Below are 20,001 nucleotides of genomic sequence, written 5' to 3' on the forward strand. Positions count from 1 at the left end.
CATCTCTAGTACCCTTTCGAGTAATCCCTAGGATGACTGATCTGTGCGACCATTAGCAGCTGAGAAGCAGATGATAACCAGCAAGGTGCAGCCTGTGTATGACAGAGAACGATGCTGCTGGTGCTTGCCTTCTGACATGGTCCGCCTACCTAGCAGCCATTTTTTAAATGGCTGTCAAGTAGACACAGCACGGGCACTAGGCCTCAACCGGTAGGTAGCCACTGGCCACACAGCAGCCATGGACCAAACCACAATGAGTGTGCAACACACTCTGCATGGAGGAATCAGCATCCTCCCAGGGACAACCTCAGAGCACCATTGATTCAACTTAAGGAGAAACTCAGGCAGTGCATTATGGGAATTTATGTAAATATCAGGGGCTGAAGTTGTTCCTATCATAATCTTCTTACTGAGGAGGAGCCTCACATAAGGCCTCCTAGGTCATGTGACTATTTATGATGCAACATGGAGCAAGGCCCAATGACTCCATCTTGTGATTAAGTTCCGTAACTTTGCTTCTGTCCACGCTCCGACAAATCACAGGCGTTTTCACAACTCTTGTAATCAATGAAACCGAGCTTCAAATAGCAGGCACAGGAGTGGCGCTGTTTTTAGAAGTATGCAGCCATGTTTCTCTCACCCTAAAGAACCCCCTTAAAGATCTGTAGATGCTGAGACTAATCTAACAAGAGGTGTCCTTTAGAGATGAGCGAATAGTATTTGATGGAATACGTGGCTGCCATAGGAATGCGTGTTAGCGGCCGAAGACCAAAGGGTTAAGTCTTAACCCCCTAGTGTTGGGCCGCTAACACGCATTCCTATGGCAGCCAGGTATTCGATTGAATACTATCGGGTCACCTCTAGTGTCCTTTCAAGTGATCCCTTAAAGATCTGTAGATGCTGAGACTAATCTAACAAGAGGTGTCCTTTAGAGATGAGCGAATAGTATTTGATGGAATACGTGGCTGCCATAGGAATGCTTGTTAGCGCCCGAAGACCAAAGGGTTAAGTCTTAACCCCCTAGTGTTGGGCCGCTAACACGCATTCCTATGACAGCCAGGTATTCGATTGAATACTATCGGGTCACCTCTAGTGTCCTTTCAAGTGATCCCTAGGATGAGTGATCTGTGCGACCATTAGCAGCCGAGAAGCGGATGATAGCCAGCAAGGGGCAGCCTGTGTATGACAGAGGATGATGCTGCTGGTGCTTGCCTTCTGACTTGGACCGCCTACCTGGCAGCCATTTTGAAAAATTGACCAATAGGAACTTGAGAATTTGCATAATTACCCATAATCCTTTGCTGGAACTCTCCCTAAGCTTAGTGAATGGTGAAAAGAATAAATCAAATGAAGCAAAATGTCAAAAACTGTGTGGAATTCTTCTCTGTGGGGTGGGCGGAGCTTGCTGGATTGGTCCAAGGGTGGCTGCTAGGTCAGGATTGCAGCAGCTGAAATTTTGAGGGATTCAAAACAGAAAAGCAAAAATTTTAGTCTAGGTTTTAATAAAAGATTCATTTTCTTTGTAATTTAAACAAAGCCACGCACAGCGGAGGCTCCAGGCCTCTACCGGTAGGCAGCCAGGTGCCAGGCACAGCGAGGGCACTAGGCCTCCACCGGTAGGCAGTCAGGGACCACACACAGCAGGGGCACCAGGCCTCTACCGATAGGAAGCCTAAGGCCACACACAGCAGGGGAACCAGGCCTCTACCGGTAGGCAGCCATGGGCCACACAGCAGCCGCAGACCAGCCCACAGTGAGTGTGCAACACACTCTGCATGGAAGAGCCAGCATCCTCACAGGGACAACCTCAGAGCACCATTGATTCAACTTAAGGAGAAACTCAGGCAGTGCATTATGGGAATTATTTAAATATCAAGGGCTGAAGGTGTTCCTATCATAATCTTCTTACTGAGGAGGAGCCTCACATAAGTCCTCCTAGGTCATGTGACTATTTATGATGCACCATGGAGCAAGGCCCAATGACTCCATCTTGTGATTAAGTTCTGTAACTTTGCATCTGTCCACGCTCCGACAAATCTCAGGCGTTTTCACAACTCTTGTAATCAATGAAACCGAGCTTCAAATAGCAGGCACAGGAGTGGCGCTGTTTTTAGAAGTATGCAGCCATGTTTCTCTCACCCTAAAGAACCCCCTTAAAGATCTGTAAATGCTGAGACTAATCTAACAAGAGGTGTCCTTTAGAGATGAGCAAATAGTATTTGATGGAATACGTGGCTGCCATAGGAATGCGTGTTAACGGCCGAAGACCAAGGGGTTAAGCCTTAACCCCTTAGTGTTGGGCCGCTAACACGCATTCCTATGGCAGCCAGGTATTCGATTGAATACTATCGGGTCATCTCTAGTGCCCTTTCGAGTAATCCCTAGGATGACTGATCTGTGCGACCATTAGCAGCTGAGAAGCAGATGATAACCAGCAAGGTGCAGCCTGTGTATGACAGAGAACGATGCTGCTGGTGCTTGCCTTTTGACAAGGTCCGCCTACCTAGCAGCCATTTTTAAATGGCTGTCAAGTAGACACAGCACGGGCACTAGGCCTCAACCGGTAGGCAGCCACTGGCCACACAGCAGCCGTGGACCAAACCACAATGAGTGTGCAACACACTCTGCATGGAGGAGTCAGCATCCTCCCAGGGACAACCTCAGAGCACCATTGATTCAACTTAAGGAGAAACTCAGACAGTGCATTATGGGAATTTATGTAAATATCAGGGGCTGAAGTTGTTCCTATCATAATCTTCTTACTGAGGAGGAGCCTCACATGAAGCCTCCTAGGTCATGTGACTATTTATGATGCACCATGGAGCAAGGCCCAATGACTCCATCTTGTGATTAAGTTCCGTAACTTTGCATCTGTCCACGCTCCGACAAATCTCAGGCGTTTTCACAACTCTTGTAATCAATGAAACCGAGCTTCAAATAGCAGGCACAGGAGTGCCGCTGTTTTTAGAAGTATGCAGCCATGTTTCTCTCACCCTAAAGAACCCCCTTAAAGATCTGTAAATGCTGAGACTAATCTAACAAGAGGTGTCCTTTAGAGATGAGCAAATAGTATTTGATGGAATACGTGGCTGCCATAGGAATGCGTGTTAGCGGCCGAAGACCAAGGGGTTAAGCCTTAACCCCTTAGTGTTGGGCCGCTAACACGCATTCCTATGGCAGCCAGGTATTCGATTGAATACTATCGGGTCACCTCTAGTGTCCTTTCAAGTGATCCCTTAAAGATCTGTAGATGCTGAGACTAATCTAACAAGAGGTGTCCTTTAGAGATGAGCGAATAGTATTTGATGGAATACGTGGCTGCCATAGGAATGCTTGTTAGCGCCCGAAGACCAAAGGGTTAAGTCTTAACCCCCTAGTGTTGGGCCGCTAACACGCATTCCTATGACAGCCAGGTATTCGATTGAATACTATCGGGTCACCTCTAGTGTCCTTTCAAGTGATCCCTAGGATGAGTGATCTGTGCGACCATTAGCAGCCGAAAAGCAGATGATAGCCAGCAAGGGGCAGCCTGTGTATGACAGAGGATGATGCTGCTGGTGCTTGCCTTCTGACTTGGACCGCCTACCTGGCAGCCATTTTGAAAAATTGACCAATAGGAACTTGAGAATTTGCATAATTACCCATAATCCTTTGCTGGAACTCTCCCTAAGCTTAGTGAATGGTGAAAAGAATAAATCAAATGAAGCAAAATGTCAAAAACTGTGTGGAATTCTTCTCTGTGGGGTGGGCGGAGCTTGCTGGATTGGTCCAAGGGTGGCTGCTAGGTCAGGATTCCATCAGCTGAAATTTTGAGGGATTCAAATCAGAAAAGCAAAAATTTTAGTCTAGGTTTTAATAAAAGATTCATTTTCTTTGTAATTTAAACAGCCACAGGCCACGCACAGCGGAGGCTCCAGGCCTCTACCGGTAGGCAGCCAGGTGCCAGGCACAGCGGGGGCACCAGCCCTCCACCGGTAGGCAGCCAGGTGCCAGGCACAGCGGGGGCACCAGCCCTCCACCAGTAGGCAGCCAGGTGCCAGGCACAGCGGGGGCACCGGGCCTCCACCAGTAGGCAGCCAGGGACCACACACAGCGGGGACACCAGGCCTCTACCGATAGGAAGTCTAAAGCCACACACAGCAGGGGCACCAGGCCTCTACCGGTAGGCAGCCACGGGCCCCACAGCAGCCGCAGACCAGCCCACAGTGAGTGTGCAACACACTCTGCATGGAAAAGCCAGCATCCTCACAGGGACAACCTCAGAGCACCATTGATTCAACTTAAGGAGAAACTCAGGCAGTGCATTATGGGAATTTATGTAAATATCAGGGGCTGATGTTGTTCCTATCATAATCTTCTTACTGAGGAGGAGCCTCACATAAGGCCTCCTAGGTCATGTGACTATTTATGATGCACCATGGAGCAAGGCCCAATGACTCCATCTTGTGATTAAGTTCCGTAACTTTGCTTCTGTCCACGCTCCGACAAATCACAGGCGTTTTCACAACTCTTGTAATCAATGAAACCGAGCTTCAAATAGCAGGCACAGGAGTGGCGCTGTTTTTAGAAGTATGCAGCCATGTTTCTCTCACCCTAAAGAACCCCCTTAAAGATCTATAGATGCTGAGACTAATCTAACAAGAGGTGTCCTTTAGAGATGAGCGAATAGTATTTGATGGAATACGTGGCTGCCATAGGAATGCTTGTTAGCGGCCGAAGACCAAAGGGTTAAGTCTTAACCCCCTAGTGTTGGGCCGCTAACACGCATTCCTATGGCAGCCAGGTATTCGATTGAATACTATCGGGTCACCTCTAGTGTCCTTTCAAGTGATCCCTAGGATGAGTGATCTGTGCGACCATTAGCAGCCGAGAAGCGGATGATAGCCAGCAAGGGGCAGCCTGTGTATGACAGAGGATGATGCTGCTGGTGCTTGCCTTCTGACTTGGACCGCCTACCTGGCAGCCATTTTGAAAAATTGACCAATAGGAACTTGAGAATTTGCATAATTACCCATAATCCTTTGCTGGAACTCTCCCTAAGCTTAGTGAATGGTGAAAAGAATAAATCAAATGAAGCAAAATGTCAAAAACTGTGTGGAATTCTTCTCTGTGGGGTGGGCGGAGCTTGCTGGATTGGTCCAAGGGTGGCTGCTAGGTCAGGATTCCAGCAGCTGAAATTTTGAGGGATTCAAATCAGAAAAGCAAAAATTTTAGTCTAGGTTTTAATAAAAGATTCATTTTCTTTGTAATTTAAACAGCCACAGGCCACGCACAGCGGAGGCTCCAGGCCTCTACCGGTAGGCAGCCAGGTGCCAGACACAGCGGGGGCACCAGGCCTCCACCGGTAGGCAGCCAGGTGCCAGGCACAGCGGGCGCACCAGGCCTCCACCGGTAGGCAGCCAGGGACCACACACAGCAGGGGCACCAGGCCTCTACCGATGGGAAGCCAAAGGCCACACACAGCAGGGGCACCAGGCCTCTACCGATGGGAAGCCAAAGGCCACACACAGCAGGGGCACCAGGCCTCTACCGGTAGGCAGCCACGGGCCACACAGCAGCCGCAGACCAGCCCACAGTGAGTGTGCAACACACTCTGCATGGAAAAGCCAGCATCCTCACAGGGACAACCTCAGAGCACCATTGATTCAACTTAAGGAGAAACTCAGGCAGTGCATTATGGGAATTATTTAAATATCAAGGGCTGAAGGTGTTCCTATCATAATCTTCTTACTGAGGAGGAGCCTCACATAAGTCCTCCTAGGTCATGTGACTATTTATGATGCACCATGGAGCAAGGCCCAATGACTCCATCTTGTGATTAATTTCTGTAACTTTGCTTCTGTCCACGCTCCGACAAATCTCAGGTGTTTTCACAACTCTTGTAATCAATGAAACCGAGCTTCAAATAGCAGGCACAGGAGTGGCGCTGTTTTTAGAAGTATGCAGCCATGTTTCTCTCACCCTAAAGAACCCCCTTAAAAATCTGTAAATGCTGAGAATAATCTAACAAGAGGTGTCCTTTAGAGATGAGCAAATAGTATTTGATGGAATACGTGGCTGCCATAGGAATGCGTGTTAGCGGCCGAAGACCAAGGGGTTAAGCCTTAACCCCTTAGTGTTGGGCCGCTAACACGCATTCCTATGGCAGCCAGGTATTCGATTGAATACTATCGGGTCACCTCTAGTGTCCTTTCAAGTAATCCCTAGGATGACTGATCTGTGCGACCATTAGCAGCCGAGAAGCGGATGATAGCCAGCAAGGGGCAGCCTGTGTATGACAGAGGATGATGCTGCTGGTGCTTGCCTTCTGACTTGGACCGCCTACCTGGCAGCCATTTTGAAAAATTGACCAATAGGAACTTGAGAATTTGCATAATTACCCATAATCCTTTGCTGGAACTCTCCCTAAGCTTAGTGAATAGTGAAAAGAATAAATCAAATGAAGCAAAATGTCAAAAACTGTGTGGAATTCTTCTCTGTGGGGTGGGTGGAGCTTGCTGGATTGGTCCAAGGGTGGTTGCTAGGTCAGGTTTCCAGCAGCTGAAATTTTGAGGGATTCAAATCAGAAAAGCACAAATTTTAGTCTAGGTTTTAATAAAAGATTCATTTTCTTTGTAATTTAAACAGCCACAGGCCACGCACAGCGGAGGCTCCAGGCCTCTACCGGTAGGCAGCCAGGTGCCAGGCACAGCGGGGGCACCAGGCCTCCACCGGTAGGCAGCCAGGTGCCAGGCACAGCGGGGGCACCAGGCCTCCACCGGTAGGCAGCCAGGGACCACACACAGCGGGGGCACCAGGCCTCCACCGATAGGAAGCCTAAGGCCACACACAGCAGGGGCACCAGGCCTCTACCGGTAGGCAGCCACGGGCCACATAGCAGCCGCAGACCAGCCCACAGTGAGTGTGCAACACACTCTGCATGAAAGAGCCAGCATCCTCACAGGGACAACCTCAGAGCACCATTGATTCAACTTAAGGAGAAACTCAGGCAGTGCATTATGGGAATTATTTAAATATCAAGGGCTGAAGGTGTTCCTATCATAATCTTCTTACTGAGGAGGAGCCTCACATAAGTCCTCCTAAGTCATGTGACTATTTATGATGCACCATGGAGCAAGGCCCAATGACTCCATCTTGTGATTAAGTTCTGTAACTTTGCTTCTGTCCACGCTCCGACAAATCTCAGGTGTTTTCACAACTCTTGTAATCAATGAAACCGAGCTTCAAATAGCAGGCACAGGAGTGGCGCTGTTTTTAGAAGTAGGCAGCCATGTTTCTCTCACCCTAAAGAACCCCCTTAAAGATCTGTAAATGCTGAGAATAATCTAACAAGAGGTGTCCTTTAGAGATGAGCAAATAGTATTTGATGGAATGCGTGTTAGCGGCCGAAGACCAAGGAGTTAAGCCTTAACCCCTTAGTGTTGGGCAGCTAACACGCATTCCTATGGCAGCCAGGTACTCGATTGAATACTATCGGGTCATCTCTAGTACCCTTTCGAGTAATCCCTAGGATGACTGATCTGTGCGACCATTAGCAGCTGAGAAGCAGATGATAACCAGCAAGGTGCAGCCTGTGTATGACAGAGAACGATGCTGCTGGTGCTTGCCTTCTGACATGATCCGCCTACCTAGCAGCCATTTTTAAATGGCTGTCAAATAGACACAGCACGGACACCAGGCCTCAACCGGTAAGCAGCCACTGGCCACACAGCAGCCGTGGACCAAACCACAATGAGTGTGCAACACACTCTGCATGGAGGAGTCAGCATCCTCCCAGGGACAACCTCAGAGCACCATTGATTCAACTTAAGGAGAAACTCAGACAGTGCATTATGGGAATTTATGTAAATATCAGGGGCTGAAGTTGTTCCTATCATAATCTTCTTACTGAGGAGGAGCCTCACATAAGGCCTCCTAGGTCATGTGACTATTTATGATGCAACATGGAGCAAGGCCCAATGACTCCATCTTGTGATTAAGTTCCGTAACTTTGCTTTTGTCCACGCTCCGACAAATCACACGCGTTTTCACAACTCTTGTAATCAATGAAACCGAGCTTCAAATAGCAGGCACAGGAGTGGCGCTGTTTTTAGAAGTATGCAGCCATGTTTCTCTCACCCTAAAGAACCCCCTTAAAGATCTGTAGATGCTGAGACTAATCTAACAAGAGGTGTCCTTTAGAGATGAGCGAATAGTATTTGATGGAATACGTGGCTGCCATAGGAATGCTTGTTAGCGGCCGAAGACCAAAGGGTTAAGTCTTAACCCCCTAGTGTTGGGCCGCTAACACGCATTCCTATGGCAGCCAGGTATTCGATTGAATACTATCGGGTCACCTCTAGTGTCCTTTCAAGTGATCCCTAGGATGAGTGATCTGTGCGACCATTAGCAGCCGAGAAGCGGATGATAGCCAGCAAGGGGCAGCCTGTGTATGACAGAGGATGATGCTGCTGGTGCTTGCCTTCTGACTTGGACCGCCTACCTGGCAGCCATTTTGAAAAATTGACCAATAGGAACTTGAGAATTTGCATAATTACCCATAATCCTTTGCTGGAACTCTCCCTAAGCTTAGTGAATAGTGAAAAGAATAAATCAAATGAAGCAAAATGTCAAAAACTGTGTGGCATTCTTCTCTGTGGGGTGGGCGGAGCTTGCTGGATTGGTCCAAGGGTGGCTGCTAGGTCAGGATTCCAGCAGCTGAAATTTTGAGGGATTCAAATCAGAAAAGCAAAAATTTTAGTCTAGGTTTTAATAAAAGATTCATTTTCTTTGTAATTTAAACAGCCACAGGCCACGCACAGCGGAGGCTCTAGGCCTCTACCGGTAGGCAGCCAGGTGCCAGGCACAGCGGGGGCACCAGGCCTCCACCGGTAGGCAGTCAGGTGCCAGGCACAGCGGGGGCACCAGGCCTCCACCGGTAGGCAGTCAGGTGCCAGGCACAGCGGGGGCACCAGGCCTCCACCGGTAGGCAGCCAGGTGCCAGGCACAGCGGGGGCACAAGGCCTCCACCGGTAGGCAGCCAGCGACCACACACACAGCGGGGGCACCAGGCCTCTACCGATAGGAAGCCTAAAGCCACACACAGCAGGGGCACCAGGCCTCTACCGGTAGGCAGCCACAGGCCACACTTCAGCCGCAGACCAGCCCAAAGTGAGTGTGCAACACACTCTGCATGGAAAAGCCAGCATCCTCACAGGGACAACCTCAGAGCACCATTGATTCAACTTAAGGAGAAACTCAGGCAGTGCATTATGGGAATTATTTAAATATCAAGGGCTGAAGGTGTTCCTATCATAATCTTCTTACTGAGGAGGAGCCTCACATAAGTCCCCCTAGGTCATGTGACTATTTATGATGCACCATGGAGCAAGGCCCAATGACTCAATCTTGTGATTAAGTTCTGTAACTTTGCTTCTGTCCACGCTCCGACAAATCTCTGGAGTTTTCACAACTCTTGTAATCAATGAAACCGAGCTTCAAATAGCAGGCACAGGAGTGGCGCTGTTTTTAGAAGTATGCAGCCATGTTTCTCTCACCCTAAAGAACCCCCTTAAAGATCTGTAAATGCTGAGACTAATCTAACAAGAGGTGTCTTTTAGAGATGAGCAAATAGTATTTGATGGAATACGTGGCTGCCATAGGAATGCGTGTTAACGGCCGAAGACCAAGGGGTTAAGCCTTAACCCCTTAGTGTTGGGCCGCTAACACGCATTCCTATGGCAGCCAGGTATTCGATTGAATACTATCGGGTCATCTCTAGTGCCCTTTCGAGTAATCCCTAGGATGACTGATCTGTGCGACCATTAGCAGCTGAGAAGCAGATGATAAACAGCAAGGTGCAGCCTGTGTATGACAGAGAACGATGCTGCTGGTGCTTGCCTTCTGACATGGTCTGCCTACCTAGCAGCCATTTTTAAATGGCTGTCAAGTAGACACAGCACAGCAGGGGCACCAGGCCTCAACCGGTAGGCAGCCACTGGCCACACAGCAGCCATGGACCAAACCACAATGAGTGTGCAACACACTCTGCATGGAGGAGTCAGCATCCTCCCAGGGACAACCTCAGAGCACCATTGATTCAACTTAAGGAGAAAGTCAGACAGTGCATTATGGGAATTTATGTAAATATCAGGGGCTGAAGTTGTTCCTATCATAATCTTCTTACTGAGGAGGAGCCTCACATAAGGCCTCCTAGGTCATGTGACTATTTATGATGCACCATGGAGCAAGGCCCAATGACTCCATCTTGTGATTAAGTTCCGTAACTTTGCTTCTGTCCACGCTCCGACAAATCTCAGGCGTTTTCACAACTCTTGTAATCAATGAAACCGAGCTTCAAATAGCAGGCACAGGAGTGGCGCTGTTTTTAGAAGTATGCAGCCATGTTTCTCTCACCCTAAAGAACCCCCTTAAAGATCTGTAAATGCTGAGACTAATCTAACAAGAGGTGTCCTTTAGAGATGAGCAAATAGTATTTGATGGAATACGTGGCTGCCATAGGAATGCGTGTTAACGGCCGAAGACCAAGGGGTTAAGCCTTAACCCCTTAGTGTTGGGCCGCTAACACGCATTCCTATGGCAGCCAGGTATTCGATTGAATACTATCGGGTCATCTCTAGTGCCCTTTCGAGTAATCCCTAGGATGACTGATCTGTGCGACCATTAGCAGCTGAGAAGCAGATGATAACCAGCAAGGTGCAGCCTGTGTATGACAGAGAACGATGCTGCTGGTGCTTGCCTTTTGACATGGTCCGCCTACCTAGCAGCCATTTTTAAATGGCTGTCAAGTAGACACAGCACAGCAGGGGCACCAGGCCTCAACCGGTATGCAGCCACTGGCCACACAGCAGCCATGGACCAAACCACAATGAGTGTGCAACACACTCTGCATGGAGGAGTCAGCATCCTCCCAGGGACAACCTCAGAGCACCATTGATTCAACTTAAGGAGAAACTCAGACAGTGCATTATGGGAATTTATGTAAATATCAGGGGCTGAAGTTGTTCCTATCATAATCTTCTTACTGAGGAGGAGCCTCACATAAAGCCTCCTAGGTCATGTGACTATTTATGATGCACCATGGAGCAAGGCCCAATGACTCCATCTTGTGATTAAGTTCCGTAACTTTGCATCTGTCCACGCTCCGACAAATCTCAGGCGTTTAAACAACTCTTGTAATCAATGAAACCGAGCTTCAAATAGCAGGCACAGGAGTGCCGCTGTTTTTAGAAGTATGCAGCCATGTTTCTCTCACCCTAAAGAACCCCCTTAAAGATCTGTAAATGCTGAGACTAATCTAACAAGAGGTGTCCTTTAGAGATGAGCAAATAGTATTTGATGGAATACGTGGCTGCCATAGGAATGCGTGTTAGCGGCCGAAGACCAAGGGGTTAAGCCTTAACCCCTTAGTGTTGGGCCGCTAACACGCATTCCTATGGCAGCCAGGTACTCAATTGAATACTATCGGGTCATCTCTAGTACCCTTTCGAGTAATCCCTAGGATGACTGATCTGTGCGACCATTAGCAGCTGAGAAGCAGATGATAACCAGCAAGGTGCAGCCTGTGTATGACAGAGAACGATGCTGCTGGTGCTCGCTTTCTGACATGATTTGCCTACCTAGCAGCCATTTTTAAATGGCTGTCAAGTAGACACAGCACAGCAAGGACACCAGGCCTCAACCGGTAAGCAGCCACTGGCCACACAGCAGCCATGGACCAAACCACAATGAGTGTGCAACACACTCTGCATGGAGGAGTCAGCATCCTCCCAGGGACAACCTCAGAGCACCATTGATTCAACTTAAGGAGAAACTCAGACAGTGCATTATGGGAATTTATGTAAATATCAGGGGCTGAAGTTGTTCCTATCATAATCTTCTTACTGAGGAGGAGCCTCACATAAGGCCTCCTAGGTCATGTGACTATTTATGATGCACCATGGAGCAAGGCCCAATGACTCCATCTTGTGATTAAGTTCCGTAACTTTGCTTTTGTCCACGCTCCGACAAATCACACGCGTTTTCACAACTCTTGTAATCAATGAAACCGAGCTTCAAATAGCAGGCACAGGAGTGGCGCTGTTTTTAGAAGTATGCAGCCATGTTTCTCTCACCCTAAAGAACCCCCTTAAAGATCTGTAGATGCTGAGACTAATCTAACAAGAGGTGTCCTTTAGAGATGAGCGAATAGTATTTGATGGAATACGTGGCTGCCATAGGAATGCGTGTTAGCGGCCGAAGACCAAAGGGTTAAGTCTTAACCCCCTAGTGTTGGGCCGCTAACACGCATTCCTATGGCAGCCAGGTATTCGATTGAATACTATCGGGTCACCTCTAGTGTCCTTTCAAGTGATCCCTAGGATGAGTGATCTGTGAGACCATTAGCAGCCGAGAAGCGGATGATAGCCAGCAAGGGGCAGCCTGTGTATGACAGAGGATGATGCTGCTGGTGCTTGCCTTCTGACTTGGACCGCCTACCTGGCAGCCATTTTGAAAAATTGACCAATAGGAACTTGAGAATTTGCATAATTACCCATAATCCTTTGCTGGAACTCTCCCTAAGCTTAGTGAATAGTGAAAAGAATAAATCAAATGAAGCAAAATGTCAAAAACTGTGTGGAATTCTTCTCTGTGGGGTGGGCGGAGCTTGCTGGATTGGTCCAAGGGTGGCTGCTAGGTCAGGATTCCAGCAGCTGAAATTTTGAGGGATTCAAATCAGAAAAGCAAAAATTTTAGTCTAGATTTTAATAAAAGATTCATTTTCTTTGTAATTTAAAAAGCCACAGGCCACGCACAGCAGAGGCTCCAGGCCTCTACCGGTAGGCAGCCAGGTGCGAGGCACAGCGGGGGCACCAGTCCTCCACCAGTAGGCAGCCAGGTGCCAGGCACAGCGGGGGCACAAGGCCTCCACCGGTAGGCAGCCACGGACCACACACAGCAGGGGCACCAGGCCTATACTGATAGGAAGCCTAAAGCCACACAAAGCAGGGGCACCAGGCCTCTACCGGTAGGCAGCCACGGGCCCCACAGCAGCCACAGACCAGCCCACAGTGAGTGTGCAACACACTCTGCATGGAGGAATCAGCATCCTCCCAGGGACAACCTCAGAGCACCATTGATTCAACTTAAGGAGAAACTCAGGCAGTGCATTATGGGAATTATTTAAATATCAAGGGCTGAAGGTGTTTCTATCATAATCTTCTTACTGAGGAGGAGCCTCACATAAGTCCCCCTAGGTCATGTGACTATTTATGATGCACCATGGAGCAAGGCCCAATGACTCAATCTTGTGATTAAGTTCTGTAACTTTGCTTCTGTCCACGCTCCGACAAATCTCAGGAGTTTTCACAACTCTTGTAATCAATGAAACCGAGCTTCAAATAGCAGGCACAGGAGTGGCGCTGTTTTTAGAAGTATGCAGCCATGTTTCTCTCACCCTAAAGAACCCCCTTAAAGATCTGTAAATGCTGAGAATAATCTAACAAGAGGTGTCCTTTAGAGATGAGCAAATAGTATTTGATGGAATACGTGGCTGCCATAGGAATGCGTGTTAGCGGCCGAAGACCAAGGGGTTAAGCCTTAAGCCCTTAGTGTTGGGCCGCTAACACGCATTCCTATGGCAGCCAGGTATTCGATTGAATACTATCGGGTCATCTCTAGTGCCCTTTCAATTAATCCCTAGGATGACTGATCTGTGCAACCATTAGCAGCTGAGAAGCAGATGATAACCAGCAAGGTGCAGCCTGTGTATGACAGAGAACGATGCTGCTGGTGCTTGCCTTCTGACATGGTCCACCTACCTAGCAGCCATTTTTTAAATGGCTGTCAAGTAGACACAGCACGGGCACTAGGCCTCAACCGGTAGGCAGCCACTGGCCACACAGCAGCCGTGGACCAAACCACAATGAGTGTGCAACACACTCTGCATGGAGGAATCAGCATCCTCCCAGGGACAACCTCAGAGCACCATTGATTCAACTTAAGGAGAAACTCAGGCAGTGCATTATGGGAATTTATGTAAATATCAGGGGCTGAAGTTGTTCCTATCATAATCTTCTTACTGAGGAGGAGCCTCACATAAGGCCTCCTAGGTCATGTGACTATTTATGATGCAACATGGAGCAAGGCCCAATGACTCCATCTTGTGATTAAGTTCCGTAACTTTGCTTCTGTCCACGCTCCGACAAATCACAGGCGTTTTCACAACTCTTGTAATCAATGAAACCGAGCTTCAAATAGCAGGCACAGGAGTGGCGCTGTTTTTAGAAGTATGCAGCCATGTTTCTCTCACCCTAAAGAACCCCCTTAAAGATCTGTAGATGCTGAGACTAATCTAACAAGAGGTGTCCTTTAGAGATGAGCGAATAGTATTTGATGGAATACGTGGCTGCCATAGGAATGCGTGTTAGCGGCCGAAGACCAAAGGGTTAAGTCTTAACCCCCTAGTGTTGGGCCGCTAACACGCATTCCTATGGCAGCCAGGTATTCGATTGAATACTATCGGGTCACCTCTAGTGTCCTTTCAAGTGATCCCTTAAAGATCTGTAGATGCTGAGACTAATCTAACAAGAGGTGTCCTTTAGAGATGAGCGAATAGTATTTGATGGAATACGTGGCTGCCATAGGAATGCTTGTTAGCGCCCGAAGACCAAAGGGTTAAGTCTTAACCCCCTAGTGTTGGGCCGCTAACACGCATTCCTATGACAGCCAGGTATTCGATTGAATACTATCGGGTCACCTCTAGTGTCCTTTCAAGTGATCCCTAGGATGAGTGATCTGTGCGACCATTAGCAGCCGAGAAGCGGATGATAGCCAGCAAGGGGCAGCCTGTGTATGACAGAGGATGATGCTGCTGGTGCTTGCCTTCTGACTTGGACCGCCTACCTGGCAGCCATTTTGAAAAATTGACCAATAGGAACTTGAGAATTTGCATAATTACCCATAATCCTTTGCTGGAACTCTCCCTAAGCTTAGTGAATGGTGAAAAGAATAAATCAAATGAAGCAAAATGTCAAAAACTGTGTGGAATTCTTCTCTGTGGGGTGGGCGGAGCTTGCTGGATTGGTCCAAGGGTGGCTGCTAGGTCAGGATTCCAGCAGCTGAAATTTTGAGGGATTCAAATCAGAAAAGCAAAAATTTTAGTCTAGGTTTTAATAAAAGATTCATTTTCTTTGTAATTTAAACAGCCACAGGCCACGCACAGCAGAGGCTCCAGGCCTCTATCGGTAGGCAGCCAGGTGCCAGGCACAGCGGGGGCACCAGGCCTCCACCGGTAGGCAGCCAGGTGCCAGGCACAGCGGGGGCACCAGGCCTCCACCGGTAGTCAGCCAGGTGCCAAGCACAGCGGGGGCACCAGGCCTCCACCGGTAGGCAGCCAGGGACCACACACAGCGGGGGCACCAGGCCTCTACCGATAGGAAGCCTAAAGCCACACACAGCAGGGGCACCAGGCCTCTACCAGCGGGCAGCCACGGGCCACATAGCAGCCGCAGACCAGCCCACAGTGAGTGTGCAACACACTCTGCATAGAAAAGCCAGCATCCTCACAGGGACAACCTCAGAGCCCCATTGATTCAACTTAAGGAGAAACTCAGGCAGTGCATTATGGGAATTATTTAAATATCAAGGGCTGAAGGTGTTCTTATCACAATCTTCTTACTGAGGAGGAGCCTCACATAAGTCCCCCTAGGTCATGTGACTATTTATGATGCACCATGGAGCAAGGCCCAATGACTCTATCTTGTGATTAAGTTCTGAAACTTTGCTTCTGTCCACGCTCCGACAAATCTCAGGCGTTTTCACATCTCTTGTAATCAATGAAACCGAGCTTCAAATAGCAGGCACAGGAGTGCCGCTATTTTTAGAAGTATGCAGCCATGTTTCTCTCACCCTAAAGAACCCCCTTAAAGATCTGTAAATGCTGAGACTAATCTAACAAGAGGTGTCCTTTAGGGATGAGCAAATAGTATTTGATGGAATACGTGGCTGCCATACGAATGCGTGTTAACGGCCGAAGACCAAGGGGTTAAGCCTTAACCCCTTAGTGTTGGGCCGCTAACACGCATTCCTATGGCAGCCAGGTACTCGATTGAATACTATCGGGTCATCTCTAGTACCCTTTCGGGTAATCCCTAGGATGACTGATCTGTGCAACCATTAGCAGCTGAGAAGCAGATGATAACCAGCAAGGTGCAGCCTGTGTATGACAGAAAACGATGCTGCTGGTGCTTGCCTTCTGACATGATCCGCCTACCTAGCAGCCATTTTTAAATGGCTGTCAATTAGACACAGCACGGACACCAGGCCTCAACCGGTAAGCAGCCACTGGCCACACAGCAGCCATGGACCAAACCACAATGAGTGTGCAACACACTCTGCATGGAGGAGTCAGCATCCTCCCAGGGACAACCTCAGAGCACCATTGATTCAACTTAAGGAGAAACTCAGACAGTGCATTATGGGAATTTATGTAAATATCAGGGGCTGAAGTTGTTCCTATCATAATCTTCTTACTGAGGAGGAGCCTCACATAAGGCCTCCTAGGTCATGTGACTATTTATGATGCACCATGGAGCAAGGCCCAATGACTCCATCTTGTGATTAAGTTCCGTAACTTTGCTTTTGTCCACGCTCCGACAAATCACACGCGTTTTCACAACTCTTGTAATCAATGAAACCGAGCTTCAAATAGCAGGCACAGGAGTGGCGCTGTTTTTAGAAGTATGCAGCCATGTTTCTCTCACCCTAAAGAACCCCCTTAAAGATCTGTAGATGCTGAGACTAATCTAACAAGAGGTGTCCTTTAGAGATGAGCGAATAGTATTTGATGGAATACGTGGCTGCCATAGGAATGCTTGTTAGCGGCCGAAGACCAAAGGGTTAAGTCTTAACCCCCTAGTGTTGGGCCGCTAACACGCATTCCTATGGCAGCCAGGTATTCGATTGAATACTATCGGGTCACCTCTAGTGTCCTTTCAAGTGATCCCTAGGATGAGTGATCTGTGCGACCATTAGCAGCCGAGAAGCGGATGATAGCCAGCAAGGGGCAGCCTGTGTATGACAGAGGATGATGCTGCTGGTGCTTGCCTTCTGACTTGGACCGCCTACCTGGCAGCCATTTTGAAAAATTGACCAATAGGAACTTGAGAATTTGCATAATTACCCATAATCCTTTGCTGGAACTCTCCCTAAGCTTAGTGAATGGTGAAAAGAATAAATCAAATGAAGCAAAATGTCAAAAACTGTGTGGAATTCTTCTCTGTGGGGTGGGCGGAGCTTGCTGGATTGGTCCAAGGGTGGCTGCTAGGTCAGGATTGCAGCAGCTGAAATTTTGAGGGATTCAAAACAGAAAAGCAAAAATTTTAGTCTAGGTTTTAATAAAAGATTCATTTTCTTTGTAATTTAAACAGCCACAGGCCACGCACAGCGGAGGCTCCAGGCCTCTACCGGTAGGCAGCCAGGTGCCAGGCACAGCGAGGGCACTAGGCCTCCACCGGTAGGCAGTCAGGGACCACACACAGCAGGGGCACCAGGCCTCTACCGATAGGAAGCCTAAGGCCACACACAGCAGGGGCACCAGGCCTCTACCGGTAGGCAGCCAGGTGCCAGGCACAGCGGGGGCACCAGGCCTCCACCGGTAGGCAGCCAGGTGCCAGGCACAGCGGGGGCACCAGGCCTCCACCGGTAGGCAGCCAGGGACCACACACAGCGGGGGCACCAGGCCTCTACCGATAGGAAGCCTAAGGCCACACACAGCAGGGGCACCAGGCCTCTACCGGTAGGCAGCCACGGGCCACATAGCAGCCGCAGACCAGCCCACAGTGAGTGTGCAACACACTCTGCATGAAAGAGCCAGCATCCTCACAGGGACAACCTCAGAGCACCATTGATTCAACTTAAGGAGAAACTCAGGCAGTGCATTATGGGAATTATTTAAATATCAAGGGCTGAAGGTGTTCCTATCATAATCTTCTTACTGAGGAGGAGCCTCACATAAGTCCCCCTAGGTCATGTGACTATTTATGATGCACCATGGAGCAAGGCCCAATGACTCAATCTTGTGATTAAGTTCTGTAACTTTGCTTCTGTCCACGCTCCGACAAATCTCAGGAGTTTTCACAACTCTTGTAATCAATGAAACCGAGCTTCAAATAGCAGGCACAGGAGTGGCGCTGTTTTTAGAAGTATGCAGCCATGTTTCTCTCACCCTAAAGAACCCCCTTAAAGATCTGTAAATGCTGAGACTAATCTAACAAGAGGTGTCCTTTAGAGATGAGCAAATAGTATTTGATGGAATACGTGGCTGCCATAGGAATGCGTGTTAACGGCCAAAGACCAAGGGGTTAAGCCTTAACCCCTTAGTGTTGGGCCGCTAACACGCATTCCTATGGCAGCCAGGTATTCGATTGAATACTATCGGGTCATCTCTAGTGCCCTTTCAAGTAATCCCTAGGATGACTGATCTGTGCGACCATTAGCAGCTGAGAAGCAGATGATAACCAGCAAGGTGCAGCCTGTGTATGACAGAGAACGATGCTGCTGGTGCTTGCCTTCTGACATGGTCTGCCTACCTAGCAGCCATTTTTAAATGGCTGTCGAGTAAACACAGCACAACAGGGGCACCAGGCCTCAACCGGTAGGCAGCCACTGGCCACACAGCAGCCATGGACCAAACCACAATAAGTGTGCAACACACTCTGCATGGAGGAGTCAGCATCCTCCCAGGGACAACCTCAGAGCACCATTGATTCAACTTAAGGAGAAACTCAGACAGTGCATTATGGGAATTTATGTAAATATCAGGGGCTGAAGTTGTTCCTATCATAATCTTCTTACTGAGGAGGAGCCTCACATAAGGCCTCCTAGGTCATGTGACTATTTATGATGCACCATGGAGCAAGGCCCAATGACTCCATCTTGTGATTAAGTTCCGTAACTTTACTTCTGTCCACGCTCCGACAAATCTCAGGCGTTTTCACAACTCTTGTAATCAATGAAACCGAGCTTCAAATAGCAGGCACAGGAGTGGCGCTGTTTTTAGAAGTATGCAGCCATGCTTCTCTCACCCTAAAGAACCCCCTTAAAGATCTGTAAATGCTGAGAATAATCTAACAAGAGGTGTCCTTTAGAGATGAGCAAATAGTATTTGATGGAATACGTGGCTGCCATAGGAATGCTTGTTAGCGGCCGAAGACCAAAGGGTTAAGTCTTAACCCCCTAGTGTTGGGCCGCTAACACGCATTCCTATGGCAGCCAGGTATTCGATTGAATACTATCGGGTCACCTCTAGTGTCCTTTCAAGTGATCCCTAGGATGAGTGATCTGTGAGACCATTAGCAGCCGAGAAGCGGATGATAGCCAGCAAGGGGCAGCCTGTGTATGACAGAGGATGATGCTGCTGGTGCTTGCCTTCTGACTTGGACCGCCTACCTGGCAGCCATTTTGAAAAATTGACCAATAGGAACTTGAGAATTTGCATAATTACCCATAATCCTTTGCTGGAACTCTCCCTAAGCTTAGTGAATAGTGAAAAGAATAAATCAAATGAAGCAAAATGTCAAAAACTGTGTGGAATTCTTCTCTGTGGGGTGGGCGGAGCTTGCTGGATTGGTCCAAGGGTGGCTGCTAGGTCAGGATTCCAGCAGCTGAAATTTTGAGGGATTCAAATCAGAAAAGCAAAAATTTTATTCTAGAAAGATTCATTTTCTTTGTAATTTAAACAGCCACAGGCCACGCACAGCGCAGGCTCCAGGCCTCTACCGGTAGGCAGCCAGGTGCCAGGCACAGCGAGGGCACCAGGCCTCCACCTGTAGGCAGCCAGGTGCCAGGCACAGCGGGGGCACAAGGCCTCCACCGGTAGGCAGCCACGGACCACACACACAGCAGGGGCACCAGGCCTATACTGATAGGAAGCCTAAAGCCACACACAGCAGGGGCACCAGGCCTCTACCGGTAGGCAGCCACGGGCCCCACAGCAGCCGCAGACCAGCCCACAGTGAGTGT

This window comes from Leptodactylus fuscus, chromosome 10 (genome assembly GCF_031893055.1).
Source record: "Leptodactylus fuscus isolate aLepFus1 chromosome 10, aLepFus1.hap2, whole genome shotgun sequence".
NCBI classification, from domain to species: Eukaryota; Metazoa; Chordata; class Amphibia; order Anura; family Leptodactylidae; genus Leptodactylus; species Leptodactylus fuscus.